Source organism: Zonotrichia leucophrys, chromosome 3, assembly GCF_028769735.1.
Source record: "Zonotrichia leucophrys gambelii isolate GWCS_2022_RI chromosome 3, RI_Zleu_2.0, whole genome shotgun sequence".
NCBI classification, from domain to species: domain Eukaryota; kingdom Metazoa; phylum Chordata; class Aves; order Passeriformes; family Passerellidae; genus Zonotrichia; species Zonotrichia leucophrys.
Window position 1 is genome coordinate 110,068,011 of NC_088172.1, and position 20,261 is coordinate 110,088,271.

The 20,261-nt window shown below is 51.6% G+C and overlaps 3 long non-coding RNA genes across 3 annotated transcripts; 2 read left to right on the forward strand and 1 right to left on the reverse strand.

Annotated features, from left to right (window-relative positions):
• Positions 1–295: 295 nt before the first annotated feature.
• On the reverse strand, positions 296–5,799 carry LOC135445094 (uncharacterized). Its single transcript, XR_010439464.1, has 3 exons — positions 5,730–5,799; positions 3,892–4,092; positions 296–1,377 (listed from the first exon to the last, which is right to left on the reverse strand). It is a non-coding gene; the product is annotated as an uncharacterized LOC135445094 (long non-coding RNA).
• On the forward strand, positions 3,864–4,722 carry LOC135445096 (uncharacterized). Its single transcript, XR_010439466.1, has 3 exons — positions 3,864–3,930; positions 4,011–4,098; positions 4,620–4,722. It is a non-coding gene; the product is annotated as an uncharacterized LOC135445096 (long non-coding RNA).
• Positions 5,800–7,179: 1,380 nt separating the features above from the next.
• On the forward strand, positions 7,180–8,625 carry LOC135445095 (uncharacterized). The gene is made up of 3 exons (XR_010439465.1): positions 7,180–7,204; positions 7,751–7,859; positions 8,377–8,625. It is a non-coding gene; the product is annotated as an uncharacterized LOC135445095 (long non-coding RNA).
• The last annotated feature ends 11,636 nt before the right edge of the window (positions 8,626–20,261 follow it).

The following is a 20,261-nucleotide window of genomic DNA, read 5'->3' on the forward strand; positions in this document are numbered from 1 at the left end:
TTGATTGCAACAGCCCCAGGAGGCCCCTTAGCCTCTGGCCCTGCAGCAGGGAGGGAGCAGGGCCAGCCCCAGCACCCCCACAGCCATGGGGCACTCCCACCTTGGCCCAGGCCACTTGTGCCAGCAGCACCTGGGGCCTGTCCCACCCACCAGCACTGCTATAAACCCAGCGTGCTTGGGCCACTGCAGCATTGCCTGGCCCCAAGGCCATCTGCACACAGCCATTCCTCTGCATTTGCTGCTGCCTCAACACCCAGACCTTCTCCAGGCAGGTCAGTGCGGGGTCTCTCTCTGGAATCCTGCCCCACTCAGGGTCTCAGCTCAAAGCCCAACAGAGCAGCATCTCCGAAACGAAAAATTATTGCAAGTGTCTAGGGGTAAACTTTGGCCAGCATAGATTTTTTGGGAAAGATAACAAAAGGCTTCATGTGAGTCTAAGAATATGTGGAAGGTGAAACTGAAGTTTCCTAAGTACAAGATAGTCTGGAAAAGTGCCTTGATGCTGCAGGAGGGACCCAGGATCTTCTTTGCTGGGGAAATGAGGGCTTCCCCTTGGAAAGTAAGGAGAGTCTTTTCCTGTACTGTACAGCAGAACATTGCTTTCCCATCATTTCAGGTTTTCAGTAGCTGCAAAGGATAATTTCTGTTCCCATTTCTGACATTTCCCTGCCCTCTGGCTGCTCCCTGGGTCAGTGCTGCCCAGGGCAGGGGCAGCAAGAGTGGGGCTGGGGAATGTCCTTGCCAGGAATCCTGAGAATGCTTTGGAATTGGGGATGGTCACTGCCAAGCTGAGCTGGGAGAATATTCTTAATTTCAGTGAAGCAGAGTTTGTTGGGCAGGGTGTTTGGGGCACGTGTTTGATACATGAAACATGAAGGACTGAAAGACAGCTTGTTCCATATCTTTCAGTAGCAATTTTTCCTGTTATCCCCCACATTTCACTGGCCATGTATTTTCAATGGATGGGAAACCATTGGCCCCAGGTCTGGTGCCCGTTCTCTGGGGAAAGGACTTTGGAAAAACTTTAACTAAATGAATTCAAAATATCAACAGAGGTAATTAATTTCCAAAAGGCATGAAAATGAAACACTCCCAAAAACATGAAACAGAGACAGGAACACTCCAAAATTTGGAAGAGTGGCACAAAACTAAGAATTGTTTTAAAGAGAAATGGAGAGGAAATATCATCTATTGTGTTTGGGAAGCAGCCCCTTTGCAGTCTGGTGAATCACAAAGCCCAGGTTTCTGCACCCAGGCTCCTGCCTGTCCCCATTGCCTTGGTGTCCCCTCCGCAGCTCCGTGCAGACCCAGGAGAGGCAGCAGCCATGAAGATCCTGTTCCTGCTCTTCCCACTGATCCTCCTGTTGGTCCAGGGTGCTGCAGGTGAGATGGGAAGAGGGGAAATGGGGGAAAGTGTGAGCACCCAGCAGTAGGAATTCAGTGTCCCTGGATGTGACTGTGTGTGTGGGAGTGTTTAGAATGTAATGGAGGACTGAGTTCAAAGGGTTTGTCCAATGTGTTCCCAAATCAATAACAATTTAGGAGGAAGAAATCCTATGGAGACAGAATCCTGCCTTGTTCTATAGGTCAGGGAGGTTTCAGGCTCCAAGCCTGCACCCATCTATTCCTGCTTGGGAGTCTCTTGCCCTGCACCACGTTGGCAGAGAGCCCCAAGGGGATGGAGGGTGGGTAGGATGGAGGCACAAAGGCGTCCCTTTCTTAGCCACCAGCTGAGTGTATTAATACTGTTGTTGTTGTTGTTGTTAATGTGATTGGTTTGTGTGTGCTTCTGTCCATGGGAACAGGAAATGAAAATGCCTGTAGGCGCAGAGGGGGATTCTGCACCTTTGGGAGTTGTCGCTACCCCACAACCCCTGTTGGGAGATGTTCAACATTCAAAGTGTGCTGCAAGAGGTAAGGATCAGATCTCTGCCTGAAGGAAAGGATTCCTCCTTTCCCCCCAGACGGATCTATTATAAAATTCTCTCTAGCCAAAACAACGACAAAACCTGTCCTCTTTCTGTAATGAGTCAAAGAGGCCCAAATGAGAAGGGAAAAGCCCTTGTAGGTTTGGGACTTCCCCGAGTGGGACTGCAGCAGGCCCAGGTCAGCCAGGGCCTCCCCACTCTCCAAAGCCACCAAAGAGTGTAGCCTTCCATGTGTTGGGCAGTATCAAGGACATGATCCATGTGTGGCTGCATCTGCACAGCCCTGGAGCCAGGGCTGCCAGCACTGAGATAGCCCAGGCCCAACCTGGCTGCACTAAGGACTGCACCTCACCTCCCCTGAGCCTGACTCTGCTGCACCTCACCCTGGGCATTGCAGGGCAGGGGAGACAGTGGCAGAGAAATTTTACACCAGGTGATGCACTTGTCGGCTTTCTTCTTCCAGTATGTGGGGTTAAAACCCTGAAATTCCTGAGGAGGACATGTCCGTCGCTTCTGGCTCCTGAAAATCACCTCCTGATATTCCCACCTGCTGATGTCCCCATGTGCTGATGTCCCCTGGCCTCGGTGGCTGTGCCGTGCCCAGCTGGGCTGACAGCAGCAGTGGCAGCTGCTCCTGCTGGCTGCTGCTGGGCTGGAGCCCTGTGGTGCCAGCCCCGGTGTCTTTGGGGCAGGGGTTGCTTTTCCCACCTTGAATAAAGACGAGCACTTTGGCATTGCAGGGCTGGCCTGTGTCTGTGTGTCCTGCTGCTGCTGCAGGGGTTGCTTGGGAGCAGCTGGGGACCCTGCCTGGTTCACTGGAAACTTTCCCTCTCAATAATCAGACTCATAATATTTCTGATGTTGGAATAGACCTCTAAGAATATTGAGTCCAACCATTCTCCCAGGACGGCCAATCCCAACATTACCATGCGCACAAGTGCCACATCCACACATCTTTTAAATTCCCTGCAGGAATGGTGACTGCACCACTGCTCAGGGTAGCAAATCCCAAACTACCCTGTAGTATCACTGTTTCTGCAAAGAAATTATTTCTAATGCCCAGTCTAATCCTTCCCTGGTGCTATTTCAGACCATTTCCTCTGCTCCTTGTATCCTGGGGGAAGAGACAGAATACAAAAATATGTGTAATGCCATTGCATTCCTAATGTGGGGGACTTGGTGAGGGATGTTCAGAGCATCCCTGCTTGCCTTGGCTTTTCCTTCAGCTGTGATCACCTGTCCTGGCACTGACTCTGGGGCTGTTCCCTCAATCTCCCTTTCCCTCTGCACTCAAGTGCTGCTCCCCCAGCCCAGGGGCTCCTTGGCCCAGAACATGTGGAGCCAGCCTGAAGGAGGTGTGGTAAACGAGCTCAGGGCTTACCAAGGGCAAACGGAGGGAAGTAAACGGGCAAGAGGGCATGCAGGAAATTTTATTTTCTCCATCTCATTTCCAACGTCCCCAAGAGAACTGTTGGTGTGAAATGATTGGCAAACCTTTCCCCTCACTGTACTAAACTGAGCACAATTGCAATATTCAGTCAGATCTTCCACATCCCACTCTGAGTTTAGAACAGAAAAACTGGGAGACCACAAGCAAGGAAAGCATTTCCTCATTTTACTCTTCCCAACACCAACCCACCTCTCTTGTCCATCCCAGCCCTCTCCTGCCCAGCCCGGTGCTGCGGTGCTGTGGGTGTCACAAGAGGTGTTGCATGGGGACAACGGTGCCATTGATTGCAACAGCCCCAGGAGGCCCCTCAGCCTCTGGCCCTGCAGCAGGGAGGGAGCAGGGCCAGCCCCAGCACCCCCACAGCCATGGGGCACTCCCGCCTTGGCCCAGGCCACTGTGCCAGCAGCACCTGGGGCCTGTCCCACCCACCAGCACTGCTATAAACCCAGTGTGCTTGGGCCACTGCAGCATTGCCTGGCCCCAAGGCCATCTGCACACAGCCATTCCTCTTGCCTTTGCTGCTGCCTGAATGTCCAGACCTTCTCCAGGCAGGTGAGTGTGGCTTTTCTCTCTGGAATCCTGCCCACTCAGGGTTCCTGCCTGTCCCCATTGCCTTGATGTCTCCTTTGCAGCTCTGTGAAGACCCGGGAGAGGCAGCAGCCATGAAGATCCTGTTTCTTCTCTTCCCCCTGATCCTCCCGTTGGTGCAGGGTGCTGCAGGTGAGAAGGGAAGAAAGGAAATTGGGAAAGTGTTCCTGTGCCAGGGGAAATTTAAGGTTGATGAAAGTGTCTGTGTTTGCAGGAATGATGAGAAGGTAACAGGGGATTGAGGTGAAAGGGTTTTTTTGAGTGAGTTTCCAGATGGACACTGATTTGGGGTGGAGAGAGCCCATGGAAACCAAATTCTGGCCGGGTATGTGGAATATGAGAATTCCCAGCCCTGCCAGCTCTCCTCGTCCAGGCAGAGGTTGGAACACAGCTGGGCACAAGCAGGGCTCCTCCATGACCTCACACTTGTCCTTTCTACTCTCTGCTCTGCTGTGCCTCCAGTTTAGGGGCACAGAGACCTTCCAGGTGAGACACATTGCAATTGGAGATGTGGCTGTGGGGGGATTGGATCTGAGCCCTTCTCTTGGTCTGGAATTCACCAGCACCAGGGAGCATCAGTCTGTCTGTAACCACAGTCTGACCTTTCAGGGTATTCCTTTAATTTCTCTTTGTGTCTTTCTCCATGGGAACAGGCAATAGACATGTATGTAGGAAACTACAGGGATTCTGCTCCAGGCATTCTTGCCCTATTGGTACACGTGCTCTGGGAAGATGTGCAGGAGAATTTTTGTGCTGCAGAAGGTAAGGCCAAGATCCTCGGCTGAATAAAGATTTTCCTCCTTTGTCCCCAGAAAGATCTGTTACCTGTGCCTTTCATGACAACAGGTGACAAATATTCTCCTGAATTTATGCTTTGAGAGATGCTGAAGAATGGAGAGAATATTCTTTGAGTGTTTGAAATCCCCTCACTGGGTCTGCAGGAGCCCCAGGTCAGCCAGGGCCTCCTCACTCTCCTCCAGTCTCAGGGTGCTCATTCTGGCCTTGCAGAGGCCTGACCAAAGCCAACGCGGATGGAAACATTCCCAGTCCTTGGGCAGCACTGAGGACATGACCCATGTCTTGGTGCATATGCACAGCCCTGGAGCCAGGGCTGCCAGCACTGAGATAGCCCAGGCCCAACCTGGCTGCCCTAAGGACTGCACCTCACCTGCCTGAGCCTGACTCTGCTGCACCTCACAATGGGCATTGCAGGGCAGGGGAGAGTGTGAAGGGGAAAGTTACAACAGCTGATGTGCTTGTCTGTTTTCTTCTTAGACGCCCAGGGATTGAGATGGTGAAATTCCCAAGCAGGACATGACCCTGCGCTTCTGGCTGCTGGAACAATCTGCTGATGTCCCCTGGCCTCAGTGGCTGTGCCATGCCCAGCTGGGCTGACAGCAGCAGTGGCAGCTGCTCCTGCTGGGTGCTGCTGGGCTGGAGCCCTGTGGTGCCAGGCCCGGTGTCTTTGGGGCAGGGGCTGCTTTTCCTGCCTTGAATAAAGACGAGCACTTTGGCATTGCAGGGCTGGGCCGTGTCTGTGTGTCCTGCTGCTGCTGCAGGGGTTGGCTGGGAGCAGCTGGGGACCCTGCCTGGCTCACTGGAGAATTTCCCTCTCACGAATCAGACCCGTAACACTTCAGATGTTGGAACAGACCTCTAAGAATATTGAGTCCAATCATTCTCCCAGGATTGCCAACCCCATAACTAAAACATGAGCACAAGTGCTGTTATTATATTGTTATCATATTTCTAGAGTCCCATACCTTCTGGGTGGTTTTCCCGTACACAGCTCTTCATAGCAGTGCTGTTCCAGACTCTTTATCACAGCTCCCCCTAACCAGCCAGCCCACCCACTTTTATCCCAGTTATCTTCATTAGCCGCAGCTGCTATGCAATTAAGGACATCACAGCTGCAGCCCATTTGGAACAATGCCACTTATACAATACATTGATTTTACTATGGCTCAAAGGCCACTTGTACAATACATACTAAGATTCGATGGCCACCTATACACAAGTGCAACATCCACTCAGATTTTCAGTTCCCTGCAGGAATTGTGACTGCTCTGGGCAGCATGTCCCAAACAACCTTCACCATTTCTGCAAAGAAATTATTCCTAATACCCAGTCTAATCCTTCCCTGCTGCTTTTTGAGGCCATTTCCTCTGCTGCACTCAATTGTTATTTGGAGGAAGAGACTGACGCCAAAACTGTCTGCACTCCCACTGCTTAGACCTAGAGGATTTGGCGAGGGATATTCAGACCACCACAGCCCACCTTGGCTTTTCCTTCAGCTGTGCTCACCTGTGCTGGCACTGACTCTGGGGCTGTTCCCTCAAGCTCCCTTTCCCTCTGCACTCAAATGCTGCTCACCCAGCCCAGGGGCTCCTTGGCCCAGAACATCTGGAGCCAGACTGATGGAGGTGTGGAAAATGAGCTCAGAGCTCACCAAGAGCATACGGGGGGAAATAAAGGGCAAGAGGGAGTGCAGGAAATTCTATTTTCTTCATCTCATGTCCAAACTCCCCAAAAGAGTTGTTAGTGTAAAATTAGTGGCGAACTTTTCCCCTCATAGTACAAAGCTGAGCACAATTGCAATATTCACTGAGATCTTCCACATCCCACCCTGAATACAGAACAGATAAAACCAGAGAGGACCAGGAGGGAAAGCATTTCCTCATTTCTACTCTTCGCAACACCAACCCACCTCTCTTGTCCATCCCAGCCCTCTCCTGCCCAGCCCGGTGCTGCGGTGCTGTGGGTGTCACAAGAGGTGTTGCATGGGGACAACGGTGCCATTGATTGCAACAGCCCCAGGAGGCCCCTCAGCCTCTGGCCCTGCAGCAGGGAGGGAGCAGGGCCAGCCCCAGCACCCCCACAGCCATGGGGCACTCCCGCCTTGGCCCAGGCCACTTGTGCCAGCAGCACCTGGGGCCTGTCCCACCCACCAGCACTGCTATAAACCCAGTGTGCTTGGGCCGCTGCAGCATTGCCTGGCCCCAAGGCCATCTGCACACAGCCATTCCTCTTGCCTTTGCTGCTGCCTCAACACCAAAACCTTTCTCAAGGAGGTGAGTGTGGGTCTCTCTCTGGAATCCTGCCCACTCAGGGCTCCTGCCTGTCCCCAATGCCTTGGTGTTCCCTTTGCAGTCTTGTGCAGACCCAGGACGAGTAGCAGCCATGAAGATCCTGTTCCTGCTCTTCCCCCTGATCCTCCTGTTGGTCCATGGTGCTGCAGGTGAGAAGGGAAGAGAAGAAATGGGAGAAAATGTGGGCCTGTTCCAGGGGGAATTTGGGTTCCTGAAATTGACCGTGTTCATGTGAATGATGAAAATGTAACAGGGGACTAGGGTTAAAGGTGTTTCCTGAATGCATTTCCAGATGGACACTGATTTGGGGTGCAGAGGCCCTATCAAAACTGAATCCTGAGTTGTTCTGTGTAAGGGGCATGAAATGTGATGAATCCCAGCCTGCCAGCTCTGCTGGTCCAGGCACAGGTTGGAACACAGCTGGGCACAAGCAGGGCTCCTCCTCAACCTCCTGCTGGTCCTTTCTACTTTTTGCTCTGCTGTGCCTCAAGTTTAGGGGCACAGGGACATTCCAGGTGAGACACATTGTAGTTGGAGATGTGGCTGTGGGGTGATTGGATCTGATACCTTCTCTTGGCCTGAAGTTCACCAGCACCAGGGAGTATCATTGGCATATATCAGCCTGTCTATAACCACAGCCTGACCTCTCAGATTATGCCGTTAATTGTTCACTGTGTCTTTCCCCATGGGAACAGGCAATGCACTTGGGTGCTGGCGACGAGGGGGATTCTGCTCCTGGCGTTCTTGCCCCTTTAGTACACGTTTTGTTGGAATTTGTGCAGGAGAATCATTCTGCTGCAAAAGGTAAGGCTCAGTCCTTGTCTGAAGAAAGATTTTCCTCTTTTTAACTCAGAAAGATCTGTTACCAATGCCTATCTTGACAACAGATGATAAATATTCTCTTGCATTTATGCCCTGAGAGAGATGCACAAGAAGAGAGAGATTAGTTCTTGAAGGTATTATCTCCCCTCACTGGGGCTGCAGCAGGCCCAGGTCAGCCAGGGTCTCCCCACTCTCCCCCAGAGCCCAGGGCCTCATTCAGGCTCTGCAGAGGCCTGAACAAAGCCACAAAAGGAAGAAAAATTCCCTGTCCTTGGGCAGCACTGAGGACATGACCCATGTCTTGGTGCATATGCACAGCCCTGGAGCCAGGGCTGCCAGCTCTGAGATAGCCCAGGCCCAACCTGGCTGCACTAAGGACTGCACCTCACCTGCCCTGAGCCTGACTCTGCTGCACCTCACCCTGGGCATTGCAGGGCAGGGGAGAGAGTGGCAGGGAAAGTTACAACAGCTGATGTGCTTGTCTCTTTTCTTCCTACAGTCGCTCTGGATGAAACCCTGAAATTCCCAAGCAGGAAATGACCCTCGCTTCTGGCTGATGTCCCCACCTGCTGATGTGCCCATGTGCTGATGTCCCCATGTGCTGATGTCCCCTGGCCTCGGTGGCTGTGCCGTGCCCAGCTGGGCTGACAGCAGCAGTGGCAGCTGCTCCTGCTGGCTGCTGCTGGGCTGGAGCCCTGTGGTGCCAGCCCTGGTGTCTTTGGGACAGGGGCTGCTTTTCCCACCTTGAATAAAGACAAGCACTTTGGCATTGCAGGGCTGGGCCATGTCTGTGTGTCCTGCTGCTGCTGCAGGGCTGCTGTGCCTGCTGGCCCTGGGGCTGCCACTGCCTTGGTGGCAGCAGAAGGCCCTGGGTATGGAGCTGGGGCTGAGCAGCGCCTGTGTCCCTGGGGATGCTCCTGCCTGGCCGTGCTTTGGGGACGCTGAGCCTGGCACTGCCTGCTGGGCCAGCCTGGCTGGGCTGCCTGTGCTGGGGCTGCCCTGCAGATGCTCCCTTTGGGGGAACAGGAACATTGTCCTGCTGTTTATAGGCCCTAGTATCATTCTTTTCTCTTGACCCTACTCCAAGCCAGAAGACATGCCCTGGGAAATGTGGGCATACTGACAGAACCTTATCCCTGACATATCCACAGCTTTGTTTCAAGGTCCCAGCTCCAGTCCCAGCTGCAAAACCTGCAGCAGGAGTCATTCCTTAAAGAAATGGCGGTTAAGAAGCTCAAAGAGTGTGACACAGACACCAGGAATACTCACATGGGACTCATGAGTTTTGTAGGGATAAAATAAAGCCTGAACCTAAAGGTTTGCTGTGTTTTCCTTCATTTGCATTATGTCTGTATGGAATATTCAGTATCCACAGCACAGTTTCACTGTAGCATCACTTCAATCCTCCATTTTTCTATACATTCAATTCATTATTATCTTGTCTGCTGCACCTTGCAGCATCAGGAGGTGAAGAGCAAAGCAGCCAGGCTGGAGTCACCAGCAGCCCAAAAGTTCCTTTTCCTCTTTCTCTCGCTGCTCCAGAGCAAAGGAGGCTTTGGTTTCCTCTTGTGACACCTCAGACAAGGATTCCCAACCCAGAGCCTTGTGTCATCCTGCCTTGTGTAAGAACCCTGCAGTGCTGTGGTTTGGTGGACACATGCAGGGACACAGGGACACATGCAGAGACACACACACAGACCCTGCTCCCTGGACACCAGCACCAACCTTCTACTGAGGCATAGAGTGGAACCTTTTCTGAGTCCCTTCAAGAAACCCTCCCAGTGAATCCACCATCAGTGATGTGTGCAGGTGGTGCCTCTGCTTCTGCTCAGCATCCAGAATCCGTCTCCCACTTTTTTTTTGATTTTCACCTCGTCACTGTGACATCATATATCTGGGTTGTGAAGCAGAAAATGCCAAGATCATCCACTTGCAAACCCCCAGCTCCTTGCCCCTTGTAGTCTGGGGGGCCCAGATTGCTCTGCTAAAACCCCATCTTGGGCGCATGGCACAGACCCTCCTGCCTGGCAAGGACTGTCACTTCTCCCAGTGGCATGGCTGCCATCAAACACATTGGATTCACAAGTGATGGTTACATTCAGCTTGTATTTCTTTACCTTGGTTGGCATTAGAAGGAGGCACAGTTTGGTTGGATCACCTGGTTTATAGAACTTGTCATCTATCCTGGTGTTGCTCTCATTTTATCTGAACAGTCATGAGAGAGAACCCTGCTTATCCCCCTGACATGGCAGGTGCACAGACCTGTTGTCTAATCAGATGTTCTTGCAGTGTCCAAAGTTATTTTCCATATTGTTAGAGTTTGCGCACATCCCATGTCAAATGGTTCTTGAATTATAGAAGGAGAGACATAGGAAAAGGACAGGAGAACAGGGGATGAATTCACATAGACAGGGAGCAGGGTTAGATGGGATATTGGGAAGAAATTCTTCCCTGTGAGGGTGGGTTGTCCCAGGCATAGTTTGGCCACAGAAAGGTTGAGTTGTGTCTGTTGTGGCTGCCTCAACCCTGTAACTGTTCAAGGTTGGATGGGGCTTGGAGTAACCTTGGATAGTGGAAGGTGTCCCTGTCTATGGTAGGGGATGGAAGGAGATGATCTTTCAGCTCCCTTCTGACTGAAAAGATGGCAGAGTAGATCCTGTGAGCCCATGCAAAAGGATTCTGCTCCCCCAGGACTGCCCTGGTTCCTGTGCACGCACCCACCAGTTCCTGTGCCCATCCCAAGGATTTCCCACAGCCTTGTGCCGCTGTGCCGCGGGTGTCACAAGAGGTGTTGCATGGGGACAATGGTGCCATTGATTGCAACAGCCCCAGGAGGCCCCTCAGCCTCCGGCCCTGCAGCAGGGAGGGAGCAGGGCCAGCCCCAGCACCCCCACAGCCATGGGGCACTTCCGCCTTGGCCCAGGCCACTTGTGCCAGCAGCACCTGGGGCCTGTCCCACCCACCAGCACTGCTATAAACCCAGCGTGCTTGGGCTGCTGCAGCATTGCCTGGCCCCAAGGCCATCTGCACACAGCCATTCCTCTTGCCTTTGCTGCTACCTCAACACCCAGACCTTCCCCAGGCAGGTGAGTGTGGCTTTTCTCTCTGGAATCCTGCCCACTCAGGGTTCCTGCCTGTCCCCATTGCCTTGGTGTCTCCTTTGCAGCTCTGTGCCGACCCAGGAGGAGCAGCAACCATGAAGATCCTGTTCCTGCTCTTCCCCCTGATCCTCCTGTTGGTGCAGGGTGCTGCAGGTGAGAAGGGAAGAGGGGAAATGGGGAAAGTGTGAGCACCCAGCAGTGGGAATTCAATGTCCCTGGAAGTGATTTTGTTTGTGGGAATGATGAGACGGTAACACGGGATTGAGGTCAAAGGTGTTTCCTGAGTGAGTTTCCAAATGGTCACTGATTTGGTGTGGAGACAGCCCATGGAAACAGAATCCTGCTTTGTTTTGAGGGTCATGGTCACGGAATGTGACAAATCCCTGCCTGCAAGCTCTGTTGGTCCAGGCACAGTTGGGAACACAGCTGACAGACAGCCTGTCTCTTCTTCAGCGTCACACTGGTCCTTTATACTCTGTGCTCTGCTGTGCCTCAAGTTTAGGGGCACAGGCACCTTCCAGGTGAGACACATTGCAATTGGCGATGTGGCTGTGGGGGGATTGGATCCGAGCCCTTTTCTTGCTCTGAAATTCATCAGCACCAGGGAGCATCAGCCTGCCAATAAGCACAATCTGACCTCTCAGATTATATCTTTAATTGTTCACTGTGTCTTTCCCCAAGGCAATGCAGTTGTGTGCATGCGATCACGGAGGGGCTACTGCTTCAGGGGTTCTTGCCCTCCTGGTACACGTTTAGTGGGAAGATGCTCACCAGGCCGTGTATGCTGCAGAAGGTAAGACCCAGATCCTTGGCTGAAGTAATATTTTCCTCATTTTTCTCAGAAATATCTGTCACTACCTTCTTTCTTCACAATGTGGGAATCCTTAAAATTAGATGATTTGGTAATGCTGTAAAAGGCAGTCCTCAGGAACAGGAGAACCAAAATTTAGAGCTAAGCAGTCTCCATAATAGTTCTCAGGTGAAAAGTTGTATGAGAATTAGTTAGGACAAATAAAACAATGGTCTGTGTATTAACACTTGGCTAGAATAACTTCCTAAGCTTCAGAAAAGTGTATTGAGGAAGATATTAGGAAGTTCTAATCTTAATAATGGAGCTCTGTGCATTGTGTTTTAAGGATTACAAGCAGGTATTGTATTCAAAATAAGCAAACATTGTTTTAACCAAAGACACGTGCTTATAGTGGTTGGAAAAAACTACTGTCAATATGGTTCTGCTTTGTGTGATTGGTCACAAAACTTTTAAATGTGTTGTAACATTGTGTTCTTTGTCTGCTGCTGGGGACATGAGCTGCTGGAATCTTCCCACAGTCATGATAATGCAATGAGACTGATGCTGGAAAAGAAAACAGCTCGAGAGGCGTTCCTCAGCAGTCCCATCCCGTTTGTGATTTTGCAGAGAAACATGACACTGGTAATAGATACCTGATGATAAATACTCTGCAGCATTAATGCTTTGAGAGAGATGTTCAAGGAGGGAGAGAATAGTCCTGGAGGGTTTGATCTCCCCTGACTGGGGCTGCAGCAGCCCCAGGTCAGCCAGGGGCTCCCGACTCTCCCCCAGTGCCCAGGGCTTCATTCAGGCTCTGCAGAGGACTCACCAAAGCCACCAAAGAGTGAAGCCTCCACAGTCCTTGTGCAGTACTGAGGACATGATCCAGGTGTGGCTGCATCTGCACAGCCCAGGAGCCAGGGCTGCCAGCACTGAGATAGCCCAGGCCCAACCTGGCTGCACTAAGGACTGCACCTCACCTGCCCTGAGCCTGACTCTGCTGCAAGGGAAAGGTACACCACCTGATGTGCTTGTCTCTTTTCTTCCTACAGAATCCGGGCTTGAGACCCTGAAATTCTGAAGCAATTCATGACTCTTGTTTATGGCATTTGGACCCATGTGCTGATGTCCCTATGTGCTGATGTCCCCATTTGCTGATGTCCCCTGCCCTGGGTGGCTGTGCCGTGCCCAGCTGGGCTGACAGCAGCAATGGCAGCTGCTCCTGCTGGCTGCTGCTGGGCTGGAGCCCTGTGGTGCCAGCCCCGGTGTCTTTGGGGCAGGGGCTGCTTTTCCTGCCTTGAATAAAGACGAGCACTTTGGCATTGCAGGGCTGGCCTGTGTCTGTGTGTCCTGCTGCTGCTGCAGGGCTGCTGTGCCTGCTGGCTCTGGGGCTGCCACTGCCTTGGTGGCAGCAGAAGGCCCTGGGTATGGAGCTGGGGCTGAGCAGCGCCTGTGTCCCTGGGGATGCTCCTGCCTGGCCGTGCTTTGGGGATGCTGAGCCTGGCACTGCCTGCTGGGCCAGCCTGGCTGGGCTGCCTGTGCTGGGGCTGCCCTGCAGATGCTCCCTCTGGGGGAACAGGAACATTGTCCTGCTGTTTATAGGCCCTTGTATCATTCTGTTCTCTGGTCCCTACTGCCATGGCGGAGGGACATGGACTGGGAACTGGGGACATCGTGGCAAAATCTCATCTCTAAAATATCCACAGCTTTGTTCCAAGGTCCCAGATCCAGCCCCAGCTGCAAAACCTGCAGCAGGAGCCATTCCTTAAAGAAATGTCAGTGAAGAACTTCAGGGAGCAAGGCACAGCCACCAGGAGAACTCACATTGGACTCATGATCTTGAGGTGTATAAATGCCTGAACTAAAAGATTTGCTGTGCTTTCTTTCATTTGCATTATTTCCATATAGAATATTCAGTATCCATATCACAGCTTCACTGTAGCATCACGTAAATTCTCCAGTTTTCCATACATTCAATTCCTTATTATCTTTCTGCTGGTGTCTGCAGCTTTTGGAGGGAAATACCAGAGAGGCCAGGCTGGAGTCAGCAGTCACCTAAAAGTTCCTCATCTGTTTCTCCCCCTGCACCAGAAAAAAGGAGGCTTTGGTTTCCTCTTCTGAAACTTCTGAAAAGGATTCCCAACCCTGGGCCTTGTGCAAGGACATTACGGTGCTGTGGTTTGCTGGACACATTCAGGGACACAGGGACACATGCAGGGATACACACACAGACCCTGCTCACTGGAAACCAGCACCAATCTGCTCCTCTGGCATAGAATGGAACCTTTTCTGAGTCTCTTCAAGAAACCCTCCCAGTAAAGCCACCATCAGTAAGGTTGGCATTAGAAAGATGCATAGTTTTGTTGGATCACCCTGATTTACAGAACTTGTCATCTGTCCAGGGGTTGCTCTCATTTTATCTGAACAGTCACTCGAGAGAACCCTGCTTGTCATCCTGACATAGCAGGTGTACAGACCTGTTGTCTAATCAGATGTTCTTGCAGTGTCCAAAGTTGTTTTCCATATTGTTTGATGTTTTGCACATCCCATGTCAATTGGTTCTTCAATCAGAGGAGGAGAAACATAGGAAGAGTGTCCCTACTTGGCTGTTTTGATGGCCTAGAAAGGCTCGGGATAGCTTTGGGGGCAGCCCGCTCTGTGAAGGACGAAAGGAGTCTTCAGGTTTTTTCGGTCTTCAGTGTTTATTAATTTTTTATCTACAATATCTTCTCTCGTCCCGACAGAGGTCCGCACAGCACGTCAGCCATGAGCACACTGTGTGCCCTCGGGGTGGTCAGTTATCTTTATACCCAAAACTACGTATAAGATATTTACCTTTTCCCCCCAATACCTTTCACCCTTATTGACAAGTGTACTTTTAGCAAGACCCAATCCCAAAGTGCCACCACCACCACAGAAGATGGAAGACAAGAAGAAGAAGAAGAAGGACAGGACACACCCCAATTCCTCCATTTTGTCTCCCTAACACCCCCCTGTACCGAAATTCTAAACCCTGTGTTTCACACCATAACTTATCTATCTCTTCACCATTTATCCCCTGTGATTCTCCCATCCTCATACAGATGATGTTTCCTGTGCTGGGTCAAAGTCCAACCACCAGACACTTCTGGCTACATTCCAGGACCTCCGAGCCCCCCAAGGGTTGTCTCGGTGTCTCAGCACATCAGGACTGCTGTGCTGAGATCCCACAGAAGAGGACAGGAGAACAGGGAATGGTTTCACACAGACAGGGAGCAGGGTTAGATGGGATATTGGGAAAAAATCCTTCCCTGTGAGGGTGGTCACACCCGGGCACTGTTTGGCCAGAGAAGCTGTGGCTGCCTCATCCCTGTAACTGTTCAAGGTTGGATGGGGCTTGGAGCAACCTTGGATAGTGGAAGGTGTCCCTGTCCATGGCAGGGGATAGAAGGAGATGATCTTTCAGGTGCCTTACAACCCAAACCATTGCAGAGTAGATCCTGTGAGCCCATGCAAGAGGGATTCTGCTCCCCCAGGACTGCCCTGGTTCCTGTGCACGCACCCACCAGTTCCTGTGCCCATCCCAAGGATTTCCCTGCTGGCCCCACAGCCCAGTGCCGCTGTGCCACGGGTGTCACAAGAGGTGTTGCATGGGGACAACGGTGCCATTGATTGCAACAGCCCCAGGAGGCCCCTCAGCCTCTGGCCCTGCAGCAGGGAGGGAGCAGGGCCAGCCCCAGCACCCCCACAGCCATGGGGCACTCCCACCTTGGCCCAGGCCACTTGTGCCAGCAGCACCTGGGGCCTGTCCCACCCACCAGCCCTGCTATAAACCCAGCGTGCTTGGGCCACTGCAGCATTGCCTGGCCCCAAGGCCATCTGCACACAGCCATTCCTCTTGCCTTTGCTGCTGCCTCAACACCCAGATCTTCTCCAGGCAGGTCAGTGCGGGGTTTTTCCCTCAAATTCTGCCCACTCAGGGTCTCAGCGCAAAGCCCAGCAGAGCAGCATCTCCGAAAGAAAAAATTACTCGAAGTGTCTAGGCGTAAACTTTGGCTATCAGAGATTTTTTGGGAAAGACAACAAAAGCCTTCATGTGAGTCTAAGAACATGTGGAAGGTGAAACTGAAGTTTCCTAAGTACAGGATAGTCTGGAGTAGTGCCTTGATGCTGCAGGAGGGACCCAGAATCTTCTTTTTGGGGGGAATGATGGCTTCCCTTGGAAACTAAGAAGAGTCTTTTCCCAAATCAGTACAGAACTTTCCCATCATTTCAGGCTTTCAGTAGCTGCAAAGGATGATTTCTGTTCTCATTTCTGGGCGTTTCCCTGGCCTCTGGCTGCTCCCTGGTTCAGTGCTGCCAAGGGTAGGGGCAGCAAGAGTGGGGCTGGGGAATATCCTTGCCAGGAATGCTGAGAATGCTCTGCAATTGGGTATGGGCACTGCCAGGTTGGGCTGGGAGGATTTTCTTGATGTCAGTGAAGCAGAGTTGCTTGGGCAGGGTGTTTTGGCCACATGTTTGATACATGAAACCTGAAGGACTGAAAGAGAGCTTGTTCCATAATTTCCAGTAGCAATTGTTTTTCTGTTATCCTCCACATTTCTCTGGCCAGGTGTTTTCAATGGATGGGAAACCATTGGCCCCAGGTCTGTTGCCCCTTATCTGGGGAAAGATCTTTGGAAAACCTTCATGGAAATTAATTCAAAAAAATCAGTTGAGGTAATCTATCTCCCAAAGACATGAAACATAGACTTGAAACACGCTCAAAATTTGGATAGTGGCAAAAAACTAAGAATTGTTTTTAAACAGAAATGCTGGGGAAATATCTGCTGTGTTTGTGAAGCAGCCTCTCTGCAGTTTGGTAAATCACAGAGCCCAGGTGTCTGCCCCACATGGGGTTTTCCTTGTTCCCATTGTCTTGGTGTCCCCTCTGCAGCTCTGTGACGACCCAGGAGGAGCAGCAGCCATGAAGATCCTGTTCCTGCTCTTCCCCCTGATCCTCCTGTTGGTCCAGGGTGCTGCAGGTGAGAGGGGAACAGGGGAAATGGGGGAAAGTGTGAGCACCCAGGAGTAGAAATTCATTGTCCCTGGATGTGACCGTGTTTGTAGGAGTGTTGAAAAGATAATGGAGGACTGAGTTCAAAGGGGTTTCTCAAATGCGTTTCCAACTCAACAACAATTTAGAGGGGAGAAATGTCATGGAGACAGAATCCTGCCTTGTTCCGTAGGTCAGGAAGATTTCGGGCCCCAAGACTGCATCCAGAACGTCCTGTTTGGGAGTCTCTTGCCCTTTTCATAGATGGCTGAGAGCCACAGGGTTTTTTGAATGGAGACATTTCCTGGGGCACAAAGGTGACACTAAATATTCATCACCTGAGTGTACTACTACTACTACTACTACTATTATTATTATTATTATTATTATTATTATTATTGCTGCTGTAATTGGTTTGTGTGTGCTTTTGTCCACGGAAACAGGAGATATAATTACATGTAGGCGCAAAGGGGGATCCTGCAGCTTTTTGCCTTGCCGCTACCCCACAAGAGCTGTTGGGAGATGTTCATCAGTCCAAGTGTGCTGCATCAGGTAAGGACCAGATCTCTCCCTGAAGGAAGAGTTTCCTCCTTTTTCCCCAGAGGATCAATTATGATTTTCTTTCTGGCCAGCATCTGATAAAATCTCTCCTGCATTGCTAATTAGTCAAAGAGGCACAAAAGAGAAGGGAAAAGCCATTCTGTGGTTTTCGGGCTACCCTGAGTGGGACTGCAGGAGCCCCAGGTCAGCCAGGGCTTCCCCACTCACCAAAGCCACCAAAGAGTGAAACCTTCACAGTCCATGGGCAGCACTGAAGACATGATGAAGGGTTTGCTCAATCTATGCAGGTGTGCCAGCACTGAGATAGACCAGGTCCAACCTTGCTGTACTAAGGATTGCACCTCACCTGCCCTGCCCTGACTCTGCTGCACCTCACATTGGGCATTGCAGGGCAGGGGAGAGACTGGCAGGGAAAGTTACACCAAGTCATGGGCTTGTCTCTTTTCTTCTTGCAGTCGCTTTGGATGAAATCCTGAAGCAGGACTTAGCCCTCGCTTCTGGTGTTTGGACACATGTGCTGATGTCCCCACCTCCTGATGTCCCAATCTGCTGATGTTCCCATGTGCTGATGTCCCCATGTGCTGATGTCCCCTGGCCTCGGTGGCTGTGCCGTGCCCAGCTGGGCTGACAGCAGCAGTGGCAGCTGCTCCTGCTGGCTGCTGCTGGGCTGGAGCCCTGTGGTGCCAGCCCCGGTGTCTTTGGGGCAGGGGCTGCTTTTCCCGCCTTGAATAAAGACGAGCACTTTGGCATTGCAGGGCTGAGCCGTGTCTGTGTGTCCTGCTGCTGGCCTTGGGGCTGCTGTGCCTGCTGGCCCTGGGGCTGCCACTGCCTTGGTGGCAGCAGAAGGCCCTAGGTATGGAGCTGGGGCTGAGCAGCGCCTGTGTCCCTGGGGATGCTCCTGCCTGGCCGTGCTTTGGGGACGCTGAGCCTGGCACTGCCTGCTGGGCCAGCCTGGCTGGGCTGCCTGTGCTGGGGCTGCCCTGCAGATGCCCTCTTTGGGGGAACAGGAACATTGTCCTGCTGTTCACAGGCCCAGATATCATTCTTTTCTCTAGACCCTACTCCAATGCCTGGAGGACATGGACCGGGAAATATGGCCATAGTGGCAGACCCTCATCCGTAAAATAGCCTCAGCTTTGTTCCAAGGTCCCAGCCCCAGCCCCAGCTGCAAAACCTGCACCAAGAGCCATTCTTTAATATGAATGTTGTGTTGTGGTTGTTATGGAGAACAACATAGACATTCAGAGAGCCCACAGGTGATTCATGAACTTGGTAGGAATAAAATAATTACTTGACCCAAAAGTTTAGCTTATTCCTCTTCCATCTGTATTATGCCTATATGGAATACTCAGTATCCACACTAAGTTTAACTGTAGCATCACTTCAATCCTCAGTTTTTCCATACATTCAATTTAATTCATTACTATTGTTCCGTCTGCTCCTTGCAGCATCAGAAGTTGAAGAGCACAGAGGCCAGGCTTGAGTCACCAGCAGCCCAAAAGTTCCTTTTTCATTTCTCCCCCTGCACCAGAGAAAAGGAGGGTTTGGTTTCCTCTTGTGACATCTCTGACAAGGATTCCCAGCCCAGAGTCTTTTGTCAGCCTGCCTTGTGTAAGGACCCTGCAGTGCTGTGGTTTGCTGGACACATGCAGGGACACAGGGACACATGCAGGGACACAGGGACACATGCAGGGATACACACACAGACCCTGCTCACTGGAAACCAGCACGCATCTGCTGCTCTGGCACAGAGAGGAACATTTTCTGAGTCCCTTCAAGAAACCCTCCCAGTGAACCCTCCACCAGTAATGAGTGCAGGTGGCGCCTCTGCTTCTGCTCAGCATTCAGAATCCATCTCCCACAATTTTTATGATTGTCACCTTGTCACTGTGACTTCACATCTCATGGTTGTGAAGCAGAAAATGCCAAGATGTTTCTCTTGCAAATCTCCAGCACCTCACCCATTGTAGTTTGAGGGGACCAGATTGCTCTGCCAAACCCCTAGAGAAGGAGCTGCCAACTTGGACATAGGGCACAGACCCTCCTGCCTGGCAAGGACTGTCACTTCTCCCAGTGGCATGGCTGCCATCAAACTCCCTGGATTCACAAGTGATGGCTGCATCCAGCTTGTATTTCTTCACATTGGTTGGCGTTAGAAGGAGGCACAGTTTTGTTGGATCACCTGGTTTAAAGAACTTTTCATCTGTCCTGCTGTTGCTCTCATTTTATCTGAACAGTCACTCGAGAGAACCATGCTTTATCCCCCTGACATGGCAGGTGCACAGATCTGTTTACTCTTAAGATATTCTTGAATTTTCCAAATTTTTTTCCTTTCATGGTCTGTGAATATTTACATATCCCACACCAGCTGGTTCTACAATTAGTGCTGGAAATACAAAGGATAGGAGAGGATTATATATTTTAGCATTTAGAGAGTTTAAATAAGACATATTAGGAAAGAATCCTTCCCTGTGAGAGTGGTGAGGCTGTGGCACAGGTGTGCTCAGAGGAGCTATGGCTGCTGCTGGATCCCTGGAAGTGTCTAAGGCCAGGTTGGATGGTTCTTGGACCAAACTGGGATAGTGGAAGGTGTCCATGCCCAGGGTGGACAGTGGAATGAGGCGATCTTTCAGGTCCCTTCCCACCCCAACCATTCCAGTTCTGATCCTGTGAGCCCATGCAATAATGATTCTGCTCCCCCAAGACTGCCCTGGTTCCTGTGCCTGCACCCACCAGTTCCTGTGCCCATCCCAAGGATTTCCCTGTTGGCCCCACAGCCCGGTACTGCTGTGCCGCTGGTGTCACAAGAGGTGTTGCATGGGGACAACGGTGCCATTGATTGCAACAGCCCCAGGAGGCCCCTCAGCCTCTGGCCCTGCAGCAGGGAGGGAGCAGGGCCAGCCCCAGCACCCCCACAG